At 31.6% G+C, this 22,380-nt stretch overlaps 2 long non-coding RNA genes across 4 annotated transcripts; one reads left to right on the forward strand and one right to left on the reverse strand.

The window, feature by feature from the left end:
- The first annotated feature begins 1,214 nt into the window (after positions 1 to 1,214).
- Positions 1,215 to 13,504, forward strand: LOC139481809 (uncharacterized). 3 transcript variants are annotated; one of them, XR_011654696.1, is made up of 3 exons: positions 1,215 to 1,252; positions 10,340 to 10,431; positions 12,554 to 13,504. It is a non-coding gene; the product is annotated as an uncharacterized lncRNA (long non-coding RNA). The 3 variants fall into 3 exon arrangements; XR_011654694.1 differs by having other exon boundaries at positions 1,240 to 1,458; XR_011654695.1 differs by lacking the exon at positions 1,215 to 1,252 and adding an exon at positions 6,838 to 7,021.
- Positions 1,500 to 22,247, reverse strand: LOC139481811 (uncharacterized). The gene is made up of 3 exons (XR_011654697.1): positions 22,034 to 22,247; positions 11,428 to 11,505; positions 1,500 to 3,646 (listed from the first exon to the last, which is right to left on the reverse strand). It is a non-coding gene; the product is annotated as an uncharacterized lncRNA (long non-coding RNA).
- Positions 22,248 to 22,380: the final 133 nt, after the last annotated feature.

Here is a 22,380-nt window from a genome sequence, read left to right on the forward strand (position 1 = left end):
TGGCGTATTAAATTATAAGCCTGGTACCTTTGATGACTATAAGCAATTCGAAATGTATTATTGTATTGTTCATTTGTGTATTTATCTGTCCTTAATCTTCTTGCATTTTTTGTACTGTGGTCCTATCATGTAATGTTGTCTTTTTAGTGTTATATTTAACATGTCCATACAAGTGCGAGGTTTGGCTAGCCACAAAACCCGGTTCAACCTACAATTTTCTTCTTAAAATTTCCTGTACCAAGTCAGGTAAATGACAGTTGTTATCTTATAGTTCGTTTCTGTGTGTTGTAATTAGGTTTTTTGTTGCACTCTAGTTTTTCTGTTGTTTAGTTGTTTTCCTTTTATAGATGATATGTTTCCCTCGGTTTTAGTTTGTAAGCCAGATTTGATTTCTCTCAATCAATTTATAACTTTCAAACAGTTGGTACAGGCATTTTCTTAAGAATTGGCTTTTAAGCAACTTAATATTCCAATTCATTGAAACTGCGTATACATTAGAGTAACGTGTGGTCATACCTCTCCTCAAGTATTCAAATATTTATATATTATTGCTTTTAAAATTTTGGGGTTTCATACTATGAATCAATAAACATAAATATGAAGTACGTCTTGCGTCGATAAGAACGCTTAACTTCGCTATAGTATACTATTTATATGTAGGAGTCATGAGTGTCGTCATGGTTTGTCTTTGTCCGTATCATGGTGTTCATTTTAATTGCATATACAAAACAGGGACGAACGATACCAGAGAAACAGTCATACTCATAAATCGAAAATAAACTGACATCGTTATTGCTAAAAATGAAAAGGACAAACAGTCAAACAATAGTACACATGACACAACATAGAAAACTAAAGAATAAACAACACAAACCCCACCAAAAAGTAGGGTAGATCTCAGGTGCTCCGGAAGGGTAAGCAGATCCTGCTCTACATGTGGCACAACATGTACAATCTATCAGGTAATTCTGTTCTATATATTGTTAATCTGCCTAGTCTGTAGAGGTTGTACAGCTTCTCATACGGTATGGAAACTTGTATATCGTTGAAGATAGTATATGATCAATTGCCTATATTTGTAGATCTTATCCATTCGACGACCCTCGTCTAACCTCTTTCTGGGTTGTACATTGTGTAACAGTGAAAGGTTTATTAAAAATGTCTCTGCTTCCTACCATAGTATGAACGTATTTCAATATCATGTGATTAGTATTAGCCAATGGTATAACTTTGTAAATCAAGTTAAACTCTGGTAAGTGATCAATGGAACGTTTTAGATTTGTATACTTGGATAGGAATTGAATTGATGTTAAAAAAAAGTTTTCTGTAAATGATTGTTGTTTGAAAATGATTTGGAATATTCATGTGTGTTCTGATAGTCTTTATCATTTGGATATATATGGTTTGTCAAATACGGATTTAAAAGTCTTAATGAAATGATATCAAATAAGCAAACATGTGAGTAAATTAAATTGAAATAAAAATGTATGAAATCAACAGAAATTAGAAATATCATATTTAATGTAGAGAAGCATTAGTATCTTATATCTTTAGCAATAGTTATTCCAAAAATACCAAGATGGCTTTTGGCTGTAAAATATCTAATAAATAAAATTTAAACTAGTTTCTAATAATTTTGTTTTAGTCAAATATTATTGGATTTCATGATAAAGAACTCTCGAGGAAATCACATTCGTTACAATCCAATGTATAAATGTTTTGCATTTGTCTTTGACTTAATGCTTTTGCAGTTTGTAGATCCTGTCAAATCAGCAATAATGTTTAAAGTGTGGTCGATATTACTTGTATTGCTGGTACTCATGTGTTCATATGCAACCTGAAATATAATGAAATAGGAAATTAAGAAAATAACAATAATGTTGAAAACATTTTTACATTCTCAGTTGTAAACACAATCAAGTCATGTTGATCATTGTATCGATTAATCTACAGTAATATATGTCACAATAATATAAATTCGAGTTTGAGTTCTCGAACGATATATATATATATATATATAGAGAGAGAGAGAGAGAGAGAGAGAGAGAGAGAGAGATAAAGAGAAAGAGTCATTGTCATTATAGTAGGTAATGAAGTAAATAAATTATGCTAAAAATGAAATAAACATCTCAGAGTGATATCTATGCACAAACACGTTCCAACTATGAAAAATCTTTATCCGAAACCGCCCTAACTCTTAGTATTCGTGTGTTTTGAAAGGCTAATGGTAAGGCGTAATTGGCCTGCATTTGAGTCAATTATGTGGTTAGTTGATACAAGTTGATATCACGTTGTTTTAGACAGGTGAAATAGATATACGTCACCTCTAAATATGCAGACATTCCATCAGTACTTGTAGAGATTCTTCAGTATGTGAACGATAGATTCAAAACTGGTACGGAATGGTAAAATAACCTTTAGAGACATTTAGAAAACACAAAAAGTTTTAAAAAATTGGAAAAATCTGAGTTATCATTTTTAGTGTAAAGTAAATTACAATATTGTGTAATAGTCTGAAAAAATTAAAATAACAAAAATACCGAACTTCAAGAAAAACTCAAATCAGAAAGTCCCTTCATAGCAAATGGCAAAATCAAAAGCTCACTCAAATCAAACGAATGGAAAACAACTGTCATATTCCTGACCTGGTACATGTATTTACTTATGTAGAAAATAGGGGATATTAAACCTGGTTTTATAGCTAGCTAAGCCTCTCACTTGTATCCACTTACTTGATCGATATCACATCCTCTCTTGTACTTTTCAGCACTAAAATATCATTGACCCTTATATTAATATAAATAATTATTCTTAAAAACTATAGCTTATAAAGTTTAATCAAATATACTGTATTTTTAGTTGTCAAAGGCTATATTCCTGAGTTGTTTAAATATGCTGAAGATTATATTCGTTTACTTGTTGTTTCACTGACAATCGTGCTACATTTGAAATATCCTGAATTATTGGAGTTCGTTATTATTGATTTTTTACTTGTGTACATATACAAGTTGGTCGTGTCCTGTTCATATTTTGTCTAGTACAGTTCAGTATTGTGTAAAAACTGCCGAAAACATATACTTCGGACTGGTTCGAATACATTTTTGATGGACCGGTCGGTAGGTAATATTACTGGTAGACTGTAAGTCTTGGCGAAGTTTTTTCCCATGTAACTTAGTGTTGTCATGAGAATTTTTTCTTGGTCATATAACTTTAAATATCATTTGAAATTAGGGATGGCGTCTTTCTCGTGTATACCTTGTAGCCCTGATTCTTAATCTGGTTTTGTAAACAAAAAATTAACAAAATATGTGCATTAAACTTGATGCCGTTTACTGTTTTTAAGACTATTTGTAAATCTTTATGCACAATAACACGTGTTCCTTAGCGCATTCGATCTTGTTTCGATACCATACCATTTAAGAACACGTTCATGACAGACAAATATCAAGGTTTGTTTTCAAATCATTCTTGGTATGAAAAACAAAATTTTGAAAAACTATTCAAGTAAAATTATCTACTCATTTATCATGTCTATATTACGTTTCTAGTATACTTTGGCCTTCATAATTACAAACCCCTTCAGATTATATCACTATTCATAACTCACAACAGCTAACATATCTTCTTTTCAATCTAAAAGTTTAGTCTACAAAAATATATAGGTAGAAGATATTTGATCGAAGAGTTTTTCGAAAATCAATACAATTGCAAACATTCTATCCACTAATATAGAATTTAAATGTCAAATAGTGTCCTTACATTTAAAATGCTTTTTTAATCGTATACAATAGAACAATGAAACATTCCTGCCTTTCGTTTAGCAGAGAGTAGTATATGTATTTTATGTTCAAACGTGTCATTATAAATATAATTTTCATTTCCAGTTCAATTTTAGTTCTCCTATTTCATCGAATCACAGAATAGTAAATATCACACCGCAAACATGTACCGATTCGTTTAAAAAAAAAGAATATTTAGCTTCTATTTTGAAAAAAATATACACATGTGCATTTCTGTTTCGTTTTCAAACAAATCTATTCTATATTTAAGAATACATATCAAATATAAAACAGCCGACGACCAGTTATCACACTTGTCAAGACTAAAAGAAAATAATACACACACAAACAAACATAAGAAAAATACGAGCAATACATTATTGGGACTTTTTAAAATTTTAAACTATCATGAATATATACATTTTATTAAGTTGTAAGTATGTTTTATCAAACGATCTTCGTTAACTTCTTATTATTGAATATATTATTTCACTATAATGCCCACTTGAATGGGAAAGATATGTATACAATGAAGTGTGTCTTTTCTTTATTTAGCAAACATCCCCTTTGACACTTCAACATTAACATATAATTTGTCAAACCTCTTCAAAATAAATACAGATATTATCGTTTCGGAACATCAATTTATTTAAATGCATTCATCGACTGGTTAACATGTTAATTTACAATTTACAATTTAACATTTAAAATTGAAAACTGATACTACGGGTGTCTTTTCTTAAACGGAATATTTAAAGGTACTAGTGCAATATTAAATGACTGCATTACAATACATTGTAAAATGTACAAAATGTAGTACGATACCTTTTTCACAAGGACATGGATATATTTATGTATACATGTATACATTGTGTAATTGTTAATCGATAAATATGTGTATGAATAAGAATGTTATCTGTATATGTTGGCATGGTTAGTTTTCAAATTAAATTTTAAAAAAATGAAAAAATTAAGAAACATGAACGATATATTCATTTGATAATAACAATTTAGTCAATCTATTTGTGAGCGAGCTTACGTCTTTTTATTTGATAAGGGTGTCAAAGTAAGTTACTATGGTTTTGAGGTTAAATTGAGACATAATAACATGCCGATATATATATATTATTTCAGACCAATTTTTACATGTTTTTGATACTTCAAAAATATCATTTGTGAGAATTATTTGTTGGCTAAGAGGCTTTTCAATTAAGAAAAATGTTTCCAAAACTCTTAAATAAAAGGAGTTTTGTTTAGATTTTTCTTATGATTAACTTAATAAATTGTCTAGTTACGCACGGGGGTAAAAATATGATGTTACGGTGTCCTTTATTAAAATTATGTTATCAGTTCATGTATTCCAGGCGAAAGTATAGTTATTATTATATTTTTTCGCGTTTGCACCAATTTTGAACATTATTTCATTCATATTTGTCAGTGCTCTGTTTATTTCAGTTTTCGTGTATATTCACTCTCTTTTTGTGGCTTGTGTCAATTTAAAGTAACATTATCTGTAAATGATTAAGATTATAATCAATCATAAGAAATAAGGGATGTTTGCTAACATGAAAATATGTGTATCCCTAGAAAGTGGAATTTGGGACAATAGTATGTTACGTAGTCTGTAAACGACTCAAATTTAACTTAATATGTCATTATGGATGCGTTCGACCATAAAATTATTTCTGCCTTAAAATGGAATATTATACACATGGCGACGGAAGAAGATCGGCTTATCTCACGAATATAGGTAGAAGTTTTATTCAGAACACTCTGACATTATTTTTTTTTAACATAAACTGAATATAACTAGAACTATGATTCGCTGCATCATCCCATATAATAGTTGTCAGTCAAAAGTATAGTCATAACAATAATTTTTCCATTTAATTTTCAATATTGCTTTATTCTTTTTTCCAGTGCTTTGTTTATTCAAGTTATTTCTGTAGACTTAAGGTGTGCATTTATTTTTTGTTGTGGGTAAAGACACACGGTTAAGTAATCAAAAGAATTTAAATCATATAAGGGATGTTTTCTAACAAACATTTATTTTATTCTTAAAACATAGTTTGGGATACATGGGCGGAAGGAGACTTGTTTACGTGTATAACTCTTTAACTGAGAATAACATACACATTTACAACTGCTGTTTAAATCGATGAGAGGTCAATTCTATAAATATGCAAGATGTATACAGATATAAAAATTCCCTTTCCCTATTGCCCAACACACCCTTGAAATATGCTGCATACCATTTCGTCATATGAAAATGCCATTTGTTGCATGCCAAAGTATAGTTACTAAAATACTTTTTCTATTTTTTTAAATATTTTTACATTGTTTCAAAAAATAAGACTCATCTACAAGGGTCAATTTAACTGCAGACAGTTTTGGTTGGTATATTTACGTCAGTTCAAATTTCAACAATAAACAAGTTCTAGCTATTTGAGTCCGAAACGAAGTTAGTCATATTGTATCTAAGAACTTTGTTTTCATACTAAAACTGAGTTCAGACGTTTATTTCTAGTCTTCACAATTATCGAATATAGTATTTGTTAACATTCAGACTGCTATGTTGGAAGGAATCACCCGTCTAATTACGCTTGTGAGATAGGACGAATTGCTTATGAAGTTTGCTAGAATCGCAATTTTGTAAAGATCTATAATTGTGTACGCCAATAGGTACTTCGTTTTTTGGCGTCTGAAATATTTGTGTATAAGATTGGTGATAAGTATAAAGCTCTCTACTTATTATAGTAAATAAAATATTACAAAGTAAAATACGATTTATGTCATGTAACTAGGAAGTAATAAACTTGTAAATATTTATGTCGTTATGCAGTGGTTAAAAATATATTCTAATCATAAACTTTAAAAAGATTCAAGAACAACAAAGAATATTTGTCTTTTAAATAGACATGTCCAAACCATATGATACTGTAATATTTATAAACATATCTATAGAGATATTTAATCGATATCTTTATCTGGATTTAATGGTTTTATTCGATCAGCAATATTATACGTTGTGTGAAACAATATATTCCTAAAACTATGTTACGTAATATACACTGTATTCTAGAATTCCAATTGATTTCCAATAACTTTTTCTGCTTCAAGTTATATCCTGCAGAAACATAGCAGTTCACTACTTCAATTTAATTTATGCAAATTAACCATACACATGCGCAAACCTTATTATCAACAGACGACCTTAAACATGTAAAATCCTAGCTTAAACTGTAAGTAAAATAGTGCAGCTTGTAGTATTAGATCAATGTTATGACTCAGCAAGTAATATTTATTGATTGTTATGGTAATTTGTATTGAAGAATTCCTCGTTATGATGAAATGCAATATGATTAATTGTATATGTTGGTTGTATGTTATTTTAGTTACTTTATTTTTAATAATTGAACATTTTATATAACCAAATTTGCTCGGTAACCTAATACCTATAAAACTTAAATAACAATGAAACCGTTTTTTGAAATTACAATATGATAGATCACGTCTCTCAATATCAAAAGGAAAATCATCAATCTAAAATTTGACGACTAGGTACATCTATACAAAAATAAAACGCGGAAGTGATTAAAGTAAACAAAAATATGTTAAACATTATCAAAACGTTATATTAAATTTATTTAAGAGACTGACAAAATATTTCAGATTACAATCATTTATCTCTGAAAACAAATTTGAATAACGCGATATGTTCACTTGATATATGATGATAAGGCGAGTAAATATACTCAATTTATACAATGTTATAAAAACTCGATATTGAAATTATTTCGATAAACTTTAACCAAGATTCCTACTGAAACTATAAAATAAAGGGTCGTGTCTAGTATTACAAATGAAAAAGAAAAAAATGATCACCTGGACCCTTACCGTTTGTTTGGTTCGTCTAGATGTTTTCATACGCAGACACGTGTTGCCTCGCTTGGATGGTAAACATTTGCCTTATACAATAGGTAACAACATTCAATAAATAAAATAAACACACTCATAAGCATTCCATTAATTATATTCTTAATATTTCCTACTCTTAGTTAGTAGAGTGCTCATGCAAAAAACATATGTTAATCATAGAATCCAAAAGCGTTTATAAGAGTGATGAAATCTTTCGAACCTGCAATGTTAATGTTTAGATTATATAAAAAGTTTTAAATTGTTCAAAACATTTCATTGTCTAATAAGAACTGTGGATGTTTTACCCTTAGAATTCACCTTTTGGTTGATATCATAATTGCGAGACCTCGTGGAGAGGACCAAATTCATGTAGTATTCACAACTATCTCAATTTGGTTATAGAATATTTAATACGAACTAGAAGTCATTTTAATCGTATCTTCGTTTGAATGTTTAGCAAATTGGAATATAGTACCATTACAGTGTTGTACAAGTACGTTCTTAAGAAGATCAATGTAGTTCACAAATACCTGCATAATCAATATATCTTCTTTAAAAATAATTATCAGCAACACACACTTCGAGACATATCGAAAGATTGAATACGAATCACAAACTAATGTTACGATTAAGATGTTAGTATTAGAAATACATTTAAAACCGCTGTAAACTATGTTCAATGAAATTGAAAGTTTTAGACTTAAAATTTTGGAGATGTTCGCCACTAGTTTCTATAACACATAATTGAGGGTTACGTATGAAAGAAGTAAATCACAAAAAGACTGAACTTCGAGAGAAATTCAAAAAGGAAAGCCCCAAATCAAATTGCATATCAAAAGCTTAAACACATAAAAAAAAACCAACTGTCATGTTCCTGACTTTGAACAGGCATTTTTTTAAATATTAGATTGAACCTGGTTTCATAGCTAGCTAAACCTCTCAATTGTATGAAAGATGCATCAAATTCATTATATTGACAACGATGAGTAAACAAAACAAACAGACACAATAGGTTATGTCAAAATAGGGGTTCAGTAGTCAACATTGTGTTATCATCTTTTTCACTATAAAACAAAAACAAAACATGTAACAAAGAATCACACTAGGCAAAAATCAAAGTTAAGAACCTGATTTTTCTTTTCTATTATGCAATTTTATTTATCTAACTAAATTCAACCCATAAAGAATTGAAAGATTTTTAAAATTGGGACCGATTCCTTACCCTGACAGACACATGATCAGATTTACATTAACTCCGACGTAGAATAGCGCGTTTGGTGTCACACAAGGAGATATAAAATTAAATAATTATGTCATTCAAAGTATGTACGGAAACCGTGTGCAGAGTACATGGTGTGTATTACACGTGTTTCTGGTTTAAAAATGAAATAAGGGGGGAGGGAATGGCTTAAACAGAAAAGCTTAATGTAACTGAGGTCAATTTAGTCTGAAGAAGTGATTACCTTTGTTAAGTTAAAAATGCAAAAAACTATGAAATTTGATTTCCTTGCTTGAAAGGTATGGAAACTTTCTTCATTTAAATCATTTCCAAAATCAACAAAAACCTCTGTGAGATGCAGACAAATTTATTATTTTGTCATTGTCCTTCTGGTATCTTTCGCCTCTGTTTTGATGTTAAAAGAGAGGCGAAAGCTATCAAAGGGACATTCAAGATCATATGTCGAAAATAAAACAAGGCCAAGGATAAAAACAAAGCATGAGACCAACAGGCAAACAACAGCAAATGATATACAATATACAAACACTTAAGACTGAGACAAATGAACCCCACCAAAGATTGAGACAAATGAACACCACCAAATTAAAGATTGAGACAAATGAACCCCACCAAAGACTGAGACAAATGAACCCCATCAAAGATTGAAACAAATGAACCCCGCCAAAGATTGAGACAAATGAATCCCACCAAAGACTGAGACAAATGAACCCCATCAAAGATTGAAACAAATGAACCCCACCAAAGATAGAGACAAATGAACCCTACCAAAGATTGAGACAAATGAACCCCACCAAAGATAGAGACAAATGAACCCACCAAAGACTGAGGGTGATCGCATGTGCCCCGGTAGAATAAGTAGATCCTGCTCCATATGTAGTACCTGTCGTTAATTTAGCTGTCTTCGTATATTCTTCCACGTTTAAAAGTAATACAGATAGGAAAAAGTTTACTTAAAGCAATGGATATAATATGAACCCTCAACACTCTAAACCCAGGACTGAAGGCTGGGAAAGCCCCTCCTTCTTTGTCTATGCCATATTTTAAAAACAATGAAAAACTAGATTAAAAATACTTGATATTAACAACTTAAGATAGTGTATTTGTGGTAAATTTAGTCAGATTGACACCTTTAAGGTCTAAAGATTCTTTGGATCAAGTGGATATATTGTGAAATTTGGATATGTTCAATGTCTGTATGACTAATTGGAAAATCTACAAAACTAAAGAACCTGAACCCTGCTTGAAAGATGTGAAAATCAATAAAAAAAGAACTATGTGAGATGCAGGGAAAACAATTCTTTATAAAATCAAAGCAATTAGTGCTGTGAGAATGATAATATACTGGGCTAAAAATCTTTAAGTATTGGTTTAACTACAACACTTCATTTTTATAATTTTTCAGGATGACAAGCACGTATAATCCAATAAGATAGCAACTTATAAATGGGTTCGGTCATCTGCTGTTGCTGCTGTAATGACTTCATTGAAGACGATGTAAGTTGTATGAAAAAAAGGATATGTGGGATACATTTCAATGAGATAAATAAAAAAAGACTTTTTAAATAGGTCAAATCAACTCATCAAAGATATAAGGTTTATAATATTGCTTGTGCTAGACATGCATTCAGTCAACGAAAGACTCATCAATAAAGTTCGACTCCAAAAAAGGCAAACTAAAGTACAAAAATGAAGAGCATTGAGGGCCACAAATTCCAAAAATGTTTTCACAAACAGGGCTTACTTGATATGTTACAGGGGAGAAATGTTTTTATTTATTATCCACAAACATTCATATTATCTGCCAAGCGATAAAGATATATTATGCATATTATTATATGGTTCGATTACAAAAGAGGAGCAAAAGATACCATAGGAAGAGTCAATAGTTATTTTTTTTATGTGTTACCTGGGTGATTGACTGTTATACAAACAAAATGCAACATGTTAATATGACAGAATTTACCAATGTACCAGTAACTGTTGTACATGGACTATGAATACTAGTAGCTAAATTCGTAAAGATAAGGGAATGATAAGCAGGGGTCAATTAAAATGAAACGCGACTCTCAATGTGTCTTTATTCCATGCATAGATAACCTCAGTCGTATTTGGAACAATTATTAAGAATATTAGATCCTAAATACTCTTAAACTGTTTACTTGTTTGCCTTTATAACTGTTTTGAACAGATCGTCACTGTTGAGTCTTATGTAGACGAAACGCGCGACTGGCGTATTAAAATATAAGCCTTGTACCTTCGACAACAATTATGCAGACAATAAAACAGAACTTATACTGAATAGTACAAAAATAAATCATACAAATTCCTCACAGTCACGGAAAACTTAAACTGACCAGTGTTAGAGAAAATCAAAACAAAACACCAACAAATCCGTTGCAATTCGGAAACATTTATATAAATGTATATACTGTGTCATTTGATATTAAGTATGATTTCAGTCTACGGCTTCTTTTTTGTTTGATTACTTACGATTAGCTTTCTTTTCATCTTTTGTTATTCCCTACTAGCTGCCACTTATTTTGTACATTCCCCAACTGGTACAGTGTCCTGTAATATAGATAATAAAATGTTGTTTTCTTTATTATTATTAAATCTCATTCTTTTGAATATAGATAGTGATAACTTAGATATAAGCTTAATAACCCTACACCAACAGTAAATAAATGAATTTAAGAATGCTCTCTTTAAAAAGAGAACTATATCTCCAGGTGTTTACATTGCCAAAAAGAGACCTCGGTGGTTGGATGGTTCAACTACTGTATCACTAGCCTGTCAACATTTTCGAAACCAGCACGTGGCATATGAATTCGACTATATAACATAACAATATATTGAATTCAAAGATTAAATTTTAGGTTTCTCAAAAATGATGGAAAAGGCAATGCGTAGGGTACATGAAAAGTAAATAAAGAATTTAATGTTCATAATATCTTTGTCATTGCAACAGACAACCTTCTTTTTCAAATAAATGAATGTTTAGGTTTTGTTTAACGATATGTGTATTCAATCATTTCCTGATAAATAAATACCTAAGTATAACAGGTCGCATACTTTGGGACCTCTTAATTTTTGACAAGAGAAAAATAAAATGATTTTACTCTGACAATAGTTTACATACATATCTTCAAGAAACCAACACAGTTCATTTTATCTGATAAGCATCACTGCATAATACGTCATCAACATCGTGTATCCGGCTCACTTAACTTCATGTGTTCATTTAAACCCGAGAACTATATATTTGATGAGAGAACATGAGACTTATAGTTTGAATTGGAAATTATTATTAACGTTATGCATGCAATCCCAGCAAACGAATTCAAAATTAAGGATGCAACCGATTCTTAAAAACAATTAACAATCAAAAACAGTATTCCATTAGCTCCGATTGTACATTTTCATGTTAAGGAGTCTGGATACCAGTAAAAGAACACACAAATATAAGTACAAAGCCAAAAACGATTCATATTTGATGTAAATGTACAGAGAATACGATTTAAGATGTTTAACAAGGTATGTTAAGGGCAATTAAATAAGAGATAGATTTGTAGACATATTATAATCTTAAACAACAATACCTTTTTTTTCTTTCTAGGATTTGCGTCAAACAGACAAGAATATATTAGATTTAGATAAACTAGTAAAAAAGCGAGCATGGGCTTTGTACCAAGAACATACACGAAGATGCTTGCCCCGAAAAAAAGAAAAACTTGATTTGGTGCTAGATTGGTCTCGTGTTAAATTCATTCCTGACGAACCTATCTTCGAGGATTTCAACGTTGGTGGAAAGGATGCAGACGCAACTCATATTATTTTCAAAACTGTCTTTGAAAACAAAAGCAATGTCGAACAACAGCATACATTGAGAGCAGAAAGACAAACGTCGTCGTCTTGTAAAAGTTCTTTAACTAAAGGATACACAATGGGTTTCGATGTTGGATTATCTCTTTCAGCACCAGGCGATATTGCAAATGCTGCTGTTGGATATTCGAAAGGATTCTCGCTAGAAAATGCAATTGAAAACTCTGAGGAAAAATCGCTTACATGGGTTGCTGAAGGTTGTCTAAGAGTTCCAGCAACATCCACCATTACGGCATCGATGCAAATAAAAGAAAGACAAAGCGAATTTTCTTTTGTAACATGGGTGGCAGTGAAAGGTATAGTCAAAGGAACCTTTTACAACCAAAAGCAACAAAGCATGTATACATGTACATTGAATATGAGAACAATTATTTTTGAAGAAATTCCGAAGGAAATGAGAAAGAAAGAAAATGGAATATACTATATTAAAATTGAGGGCAGGTGTAAATTCAAATACGGAATCGAACAGGAAATTAAAATAAGCTAACAAACCGTATTTATTTAATGTTTCCTGTACCCAGACAAATTAAAAGTCACAATGTGTTCGACAACTGATGTTTTCACCACAACACTTTTGCTTGTTGTTGTTCGTGTTTATCTGTCTTCTGATAATACATGTGTACTTACTTTTCGACCAGAAAATACCATGGAAAGAGCAAATAATGAAAAGTTTAGATTCTTTGTTTTTCTTATATTCTGTACATTGTTTGTTGTTCTTTCCAATCTCGAAAGCAACAACCATTTTTTTCTCTCTCATAGTGAATCTTACTAAAATACTATAACCCATTTGTTCTTAATCTAATGATACAAATGGGCATGTAAAGAATATAAAGATACGATATAATGATCGGCTTCCAACAACGTGAAAGACTCACACAACTTATAAAATGTCTCAGCATTACTAACAGTAAAATAATTCAATTGTGAAAACTAACTCGCTCATTTATGTAGAAACAAATTAAATTTGATAAACGGATACAAACAACAACCACTACATTACAAGCTCCTGACTTCGAACGGACATATACTTGTAATCGTGAACACCCCCCCCCCCCTAAATAGCTTGTGCTATTACGACAAAATATAAGATCAAACATTAAAAACCAGTAAAAAGGGCTTGATCCTTTATTATGATCAGACTGATACAACACACAAAAACAAATACAAAATATAAAAAAGAAGATGTGGTATGATTGCCAATGAAACAACTATCCACAAAAGACCAAAATGACACAGACATTAACAACTATAGGTCACCGTACGGCCTTCAACAATGAGCAAAGCCCATACCGCATAGTCAGCTATAATAGGCCCCGATAAGACAATGTAAAACAATTCAAACGAGAAAACTAACGGCCTTATTTATGTAAAAAAATGAACGAAAAACAAATATGTAACACATAAACAAACGACAACCACTAAATTACAGGCTCCTGATTTGGGACAGGCACATACATAAATAATGTGGCGGGATTAAACATGTTAGCGGGATCCCAACCCTCCCCCATACCTGGGACAGTGGTATAACAGTACAACATAAGAACGAACTATACAAATCAGTTGAAAAAGGCTTAACTCATCAGATGGACAAAAGTACAAGTGGACGTGGCCGGGTACTTATAAAAACATATTAGATATCAAGAGTACTCTCACCTACAGAAAACTAGTTTTAGTTTGTTTCAAAATGAAATATTTTCACGACCTACATATACCAAATGTATACTTGAATTGTACATATTAGATGACAAAAACAATTAAAGCAAGATATGATTCATCTATAATATTGCATCTTAGGTATATATAATTATTAATCTAGAAACCTCAACATCTGTTGAAACCGTCCTGCACATGCCATGTGTATTACACGTTTCTGGGCTATTATCAACCTTATCAGTTACATATGCATGTCTGATAAATATGTTTGTATGATACAGTAAGTTTTCATTCACAAATTGCATGTGGCATCTTTTTTATAACTCCTTTCATACATAATATTATGACCAAACACTTTCTGACATTTTAATGAAAGGTCCTATGAAACCAAGTAGACTTCTTGTATACGAATGAAAAAGACATTGGCGGTGTAAGTATTGTCAACTTAATTTGATTTTCTTCATTACTGATGCAACATCTAAAACCCTTAAGCATTGATGGCATATGATATATATTTTGAAAGCCGTTGCTCTCGACAATTAGTGCAGTACTTGTTTTTTTTTTCAAGGTAAGCTATGTGTACACATTAACCAACTCTCAGAAAACTCAAAATATCATGATATACCATACATGACCAAAACCCAGTCGTTGGAAGAAACCTTCGTGTATGTATAAAGATATGGTGACCATCGTTTAAACACAATTTCCCCAATATAACCATTATGAGGAAATTATTTGAAATTGAAGTGACACATTGTATATTTCGTAAACAACAAAGTAATCAATGAAACTAGCGCTTAATCAAGCATATTCAATAATTAAATTTATTTTTCTATTTTTGTTTTAATGATGATCAAATTAGAACTGTATTCATAGTCGAGCACCCTCTGTAAAAAGAAATACGTAAGATTAAGAGACTTCAGTGTAGACAAAAGGAATTGTATACATAACAGGATTTTATAAGTAGTATAGAACATACGGAAATATTGGGAAAGACATTTTACAAGTGCATTGTATCAGAAAGAACGTCGTACTCATACAAAAGGAGCAGTGCGTCAACGATGGGCAATACCCTTCTAATACCATCTTGAATTCAACCGGTAGTTACAAACGTTACAAAACATATGATAGTAACACACATAAACAAACCGCCTAAAATTTTGTGCAAATATATTCCATGAAACACCAATTGAAAGAATATTGCATGATCACTAAAATGTTTTAACGGGAAAGGTATAATGCTTAGACTATACTCATTAGTTAAAAATTGGCGTGAAACCTCCACCGTAACTAACATTGTCTGTTTTTATTGAACCTTGACATTGTTTTGTCTTAATGAAAGGCGGAAGACATGAAAGGGAAATTCACACTAACAAGTCGGAATAAAAAATGATAATGTCATTCCAGAAAAACAAAACTGAAGAAAAAACAAACAGCAGTATACAAAGCACAACATAGCAAATCGTAAACAAAAATAACTATCTGAATTTAGCAAAACAAAAACGATGTCAAATTTGGAACATAGAGTTTAAATGTGTAGGAGAGTACGATTATCCACGAGGTACGAAAGTTCAAATGATGCTGAATGTGAAAATTAATAAACGGCCTTCAACAATGAAAAATACATACCGTATATCCATCTATCAAAGGATCTGACATAAAAAAAAACATGAAACTTTTCAATTGAGAAAACGAACGGCCTAATTTATGACAAAACAATTTACATAACAAATATGACAGACATAAACTAACGACAACACATAAACTGCATGCTCCTGACTTAAGAATAGCACACTAAAAACAAACATGTTTGGAGGCGCAAACCCTCCCCCTGACCTTTGATAGTACAACAAAGAAAAAACTATAGAAATCAGTTGAAAAAAGTTTAACTCGTCGTATGGATACAAAATATTTTTTTTTTTAACAAAAGCAAAACACCGAACGTGGCAGGGTATTCATACATGATGAGCATGTAATCTTTCAATCATTTTAAGTTTTGTCAGGAGCTGGTATGTCATTAAAAAATGTAACTGCTAGAAGTCTTTCTTAATTTATGTATGATTGTCATGTTGTTGAGGTTCCACAGTGGGCGCCTGCACTCGACAGAGTCCGTGAGGGCTGTGGTATACCTACACTGACATCGGGATCGGATTTCTTCTGAGTTTTAATGTGCGTATTGTTTTATGTTTGTTTGTTTTTTCTACACTGGCTAGAGGTATATGTATAAGGGAAGCGATGAATCTTACAAATAACATGTGTAGCCCCGACACATTTTTACGCCTGTCCCAATTCAGGAACCTCTGGCCTATTATTTATTAGTGTGTGTGATTTTAGTTTTAGTTTCTTGTGTATATTTTGGAGTTTAGTATGACGTCCATTATCCCTGAACTAGTATATATTTTTGTTTATAGTGGCCAGCTACACGCCTCCAAGCTGCATTAAAGACCCATTGGTGGCCTACGGCTTTTGTATGCTCTTTGGTCGGGTTTCTGTCTCTTTAAAAAAATCCCCGTTTTCATTCTCAATTGTATTTCCAAAATAAAAAAAAAACAAAGTACAAATAAATATAAGTATACTTACTAAAATATTAATCAATACATATCGTACATTTAATTTAGTGGAACGTAGTCATTTGAGTCACAAAAAGTGATATTTTGCAATGGCAAAATATTGATATCGACATGTTGTAATACATGTAATGTGAATATGCGTACAACAATACTATTTGGTACAAATGTATAAAATTGAGACAACAACCCGACCAAAGAGCAGACAACAGCCGAAGGCAACCTATTGTTATAGTTAGGTTTACAATGTTTTTATGATCATTCATAGCTTCCGAAATGCTATTTTTTTTACTTTTTCCGCTGGACCAAATCACTAGTTTATTTTTAAAATTCATGACCACATTTCATTACAGTGTAATGTCATACCCCTACTTGCTATTTTAGGCCTAAACATTAGGAAATAAATTTGGAAGAGGAATAAAAAGAATTGATAAGTAACACACTGTCCACACTGGAGACTGCGCATGCATTCGTCGTACAGGATAAAAGGACAATAACTGTGTTTCCGGACCTAATATCAATGTCTTTCAGCGCCATTACTATATTCCGAACAATTCGGTTTATTATGTAAGGTTACAAAAAAACAGAATGATAAACTCTTCTATAGCACAGACTAACAAATATTTTGGATCGTTGTATCTCTTTTCTTGTCTTGTGAAAAAAAAACCGTCATCCCCACAAACATTCTCGTCAATCGGCATGTCCCTTTTGTATGTTCAAACGGCTTGTAGCGTCATAATTGCATCCACACGCGGAAAAACGCACCTTAGCATACCATGGCATCAGACTTTATCGTTGTTCGTTTACTAGCACAGACCATCGCACATAAGCGTATCAAACCATCTCACTTTAGCGCAGACTATCGCACTTTAGCGTGACCATCGCATTTTTGCGTCCCCATCGCACTTTAAAGTCCTACATATGTATATATATTTGCAAAATTTGGTGTCGATGGTAGATTCTTCATAGTTTATTACATACTTATCCGCATGGTTTTTCTTATTGGGGACTACGTATTGAAGTATCAATGTCTTTCGATTTTTGAACCTGTTGGATTGATGACTCATTTACGTAAAAGGTCTCGTACCTTTTTTTCTATCATCGAGTTATTCTCAATGGAGCAACAGGAGATCCCCCTTTCTAACGTTCCAGACGGTTAAAATCATACCGGGAAATTTTAAATATTGAATCACGATTGAACTTGTATGTACATGTACAAATTTCTTAATAACTTTTTTGAAGGTTATTAAACGCCTTGAAATGTCAATGCATTTATTTTTAGGACAATTACTTTCTCTTTGGTTTATCGGATACAATATTTCCGGATAGTGCTTCTAAATTGAGTCAACTAATAACCTTAACATTTGAAAGAAGATTGTCCTATTTATTCTTAACGTCCAGTAGCAAATATTACAAATGTATACAAAACGATAACATACATTTTCCAACGAAAACTGGTTTACCATTCTGCTCTGTAATTCTATGAATCCGTGACTTTATTTTAACGTAAAATCTCAAATTTCAGTCTGCAGGAGCATAATACCAATCTCAGACACTTGTTTGTTTTTCTTTTTTTCCCGGATTGATTAGTCTTGTTCTTTACAGTGAATTTAAATTTTGAATTTGTATTTGTTTGATCAGAATTTGGGACCACGAAAAAAATAATGGTCATAGAATATTTTTGCTCGTTAATCATATGACCTAAAAAGTATTTCGTCAGGTGTCAACAAATTATAAGAACACAAGAGTAGGCATTTCAAACAACTGACACAAACTCCGTAACATATTGCAGACTTATTCTAAACCAATTGAAAGTATTTACAAGCTTATATTAAAAATGTGACTCATCTCCAACATGCTTGAAATGTTTGCTATTGGACATTTACAAGCAGCACTCATAAATCAATTTGTGAATCTATTGATGTCATTTCAAATTTTTTTAAGCGTGCTACATTAATTTTGTATTTGGTTGCTTTCATACATTTTTTCAGCATCTCCTTTTGATTTTTTCTTTAATGACAAATCGGATGAAATCAGTAATGCATGGTCATTTATCGTACTTCTGTTAAATCTATATCTTTGTATAAGTATACGTTATATATGGTCGTAAATGAATTTAAATTTGGGTCAACATACTAGGTTTTTAAAAAATCAGTTAGATTTTTATAAAGTAAGTTAGATTTATAAGTGTTTATGTCATTTGTGTGAGTAAATGGAATACCAATTCCTTACATGTCGTAAATGGCAAGATTCAATATTGGATTTCTCTCTTGACTGAATATTTTTTAATCGCATAGTCATACAGGGTTCACTGTATTTCAAAATGAATGCTTTATATAAGAGCAATAAAAATCTTGCATTATGCATATTTAATCAACAACTCAGTCTGTTAATATACATCTGTATGGAGTTAAATACAAGTCCGTTGCTTCAGTAAGATGGGCGCATTGTATTTGTGCCATTTGTTTACAAACTCCAATCTTTCATTTGTTAGTATTCCCAACGATAAGTAAGTTCATACTCATTTTATAATATCAAACTGAGAATCACTTACAACGTAGGTTTCAAATTATAGTGTGTTCAAATGTTTGAAGTGTTATTAAAGATGGACATTGTAAATTCTGAGACATACAGGCCGTACTACTAGCAAATGGAGACTTATTAGTGAAAAAAGCAATACATTGTATAACTTTTCGTGATTTTCCTGTCTCAGTCTTCGGTATCTAGCAAATGGTTCAAAAACAAAATGAAATAACCACGTTAAATTCGGGACTCATTTTTATGTACATCCATGTGTATCTCCCGCCTCTCTATAACGTCTAAAGAGCGTGACATTCTTGCAGCAAATGTATGTACATCCATGTGTATCTCCCGCCTCTCTATAACGTCTAAAGAGCGTGACATTCTTGTTTCAAATGTTATATATAAATACTAGGCCCATTATTTGTCGTAGTCCCTGCTTTTATCAAACAAATACAAATTCAAAATAATTTAATTAAAATTAGCTGTGAAAAACAAAACTGATCGATACGGGAAAGAGTCTGAGTCTTGGTGTTATGCTCCCGCAGATTGAAACTGTGAGATATTACGTTGAAATAAAGTCAAGGATTCATTGAATAACATAGCAGAGTGGTATATCCGTCTTCGTTGGTATGCTTTTGTTTTGTAAACACTTGTAATATTTGCTGCTGGACGTCAAGAATAAATAGGACGATTTTCCGTATATCTTCTTTCAAATATTTACGTTATTTTTTAAATCAATTTCAAGTACTATCCGAAAATATTGTATCTGACAAACCGACGAGAAATCATGATATTGTACTGAAAGAAGGCATTGACATTGCTAGGCGTTGAATAACTTTAAAAACAATTATTAGGAAAGTATAAAATATAAATGTAGCATGCGGAACATGAAGTTTACTTATGCAATTGTATAACTTGTTGAAGCGTTGACACTGCAGTTTGATGGTAGAAAAGGGTACGAGACCTTTTTTCGTAAAAGAGACATCAATCCAACGACACAACTTAAAAAAAATCAAAACACATCTAGAGGTCAACGCAGTATCCAATACGATGTCAAGCTGTAAATCTCCCCGAGTTGAAAAATAATACGAAACAAATTTATAATAAACTATGAAGGATCTACATTGTACCATCTACTTTTAAATTATATTTTTCATTCATTTTTTTTTCCAGTAAAATAATCACAACAAACAAAACATGAGGTGATAAAACAAACAACACTCACTGACGAGAGTCATTTATACGCACCGACACTTAAACGTTGGATACCTCGAGGTTACATGACAACGAGTTATTTACAGAGCAAACTATCCATGTAAGTTCACATGAATTGAATGTAGCTGCATGGCCTCCAACACTGAGAAAAGCCGTATATTTGGCTATAAAAGGCCCTGACATGAAAAAAAAATATGTACGATTAAATTGGGAAAACTAACGGCCTTATTTGTAACAAAGCAATTCACAAAAAAACGTTAAAAATATAACAGACATGAACCAATGACAACTACTAAACTACATGCTCTTGACTTAGGACAGGCACTAAAAGAATGTGGAGAGATTAAACATGTTTATGAGGGCTTAAACAACTCCATAACCTAGAACAGTGGTAGTACAGCACAACATAAGAACTATAAAAAAAAACAAAAAAACTGAAAATTGCTCAACTCATCAGATCGATACAAAAAACAAAAAATAACAAAAACAAAAACACACACTGGATGTGACAGGGTATTAATATCTAACATCAAAGTCCAGTAAGCTTAACACCTATCTGATTTTGAACCTTGTGACTAAAATTAAATACAGGGTAAATTAGACCAAGCCCGGAAAAAAGGAGGAGGGAAGTCGTATATTTTATTTTAGGCGCATATGATTTTATGTAATTTTAAAACATGTGGCGCAAACATAGCTTTGACAGGAAAACAATGTTTGGAAAAACATACTAGCATTGGGAAAAAAGATATTGCGCAAAAGGACGCATTTTTGGATCAAACTTGTTTCTCCCTATGTCATTGTATGATTTGAATGCATTTCGATACTAGGTACTTTCTACATCAAAATCTGCTTATCACAATACTTGGTATATTTTGTAATTGCCTAAGCACCTACAAAGGATGAATATCAATAGAAAACACCGCGAAATCTTAATTTACTCGAGGGATAAATGATAAAAACAAAAACAAAATACGAGCATAATTGAATCGGTACATATATTTAATTCTTTGGTAAACTTGTAGATTGAGCTTTTACTTAATTCAAAAGACTTTGGAGAATTTCAATAATGTTTACTGTTACAGTTTTATGAGACAACATATTTAAAAATAATTCTTTGTTCAATAATTTATTGCAATTTAAGAATAAGAGATGAGTTTAGTATATACTACAAACTTTAAGAGAGTCTATGAATATTTCCTTAAATATACTCTTTGTCAGATATAAGAATAAAACAATGAATATTCAACGCGTCTTACCTTTTCTTTCTGATGTTAAAACTGTTCCTGTCTAATAATTTCCTTTTGCATTGTAATCTTTTTCAGCTGTATACATGTACAGGTGAAGTATTATTGCAGAAAAACATTGCAAGAACTTATAAAACTTGCTAAGCAAATTCTGTTTCCTGGATATATACAGAGATCCATTTTCAAGCATGCACATTAATGTGGACTTTTGTCGTAGACGTGTAACCAGAAGCAATCATTTAGGAAATGAGAAAATGTTTAAACCTATGATGAAATTTGACATTTGGCGATTTTTCATTGGCTATCTATTTTAGATCAAAATTATCGGAAGTTGTTCATTGGTGTGTTGGTGCAAAAAA

The sequence above is a fragment of the Mytilus edulis genome, chromosome 7 (assembly GCF_963676685.1).
Source record: "Mytilus edulis chromosome 7, xbMytEdul2.2, whole genome shotgun sequence".
Classification (NCBI taxonomy): domain Eukaryota; kingdom Metazoa; phylum Mollusca; class Bivalvia; order Mytilida; family Mytilidae; genus Mytilus; species Mytilus edulis.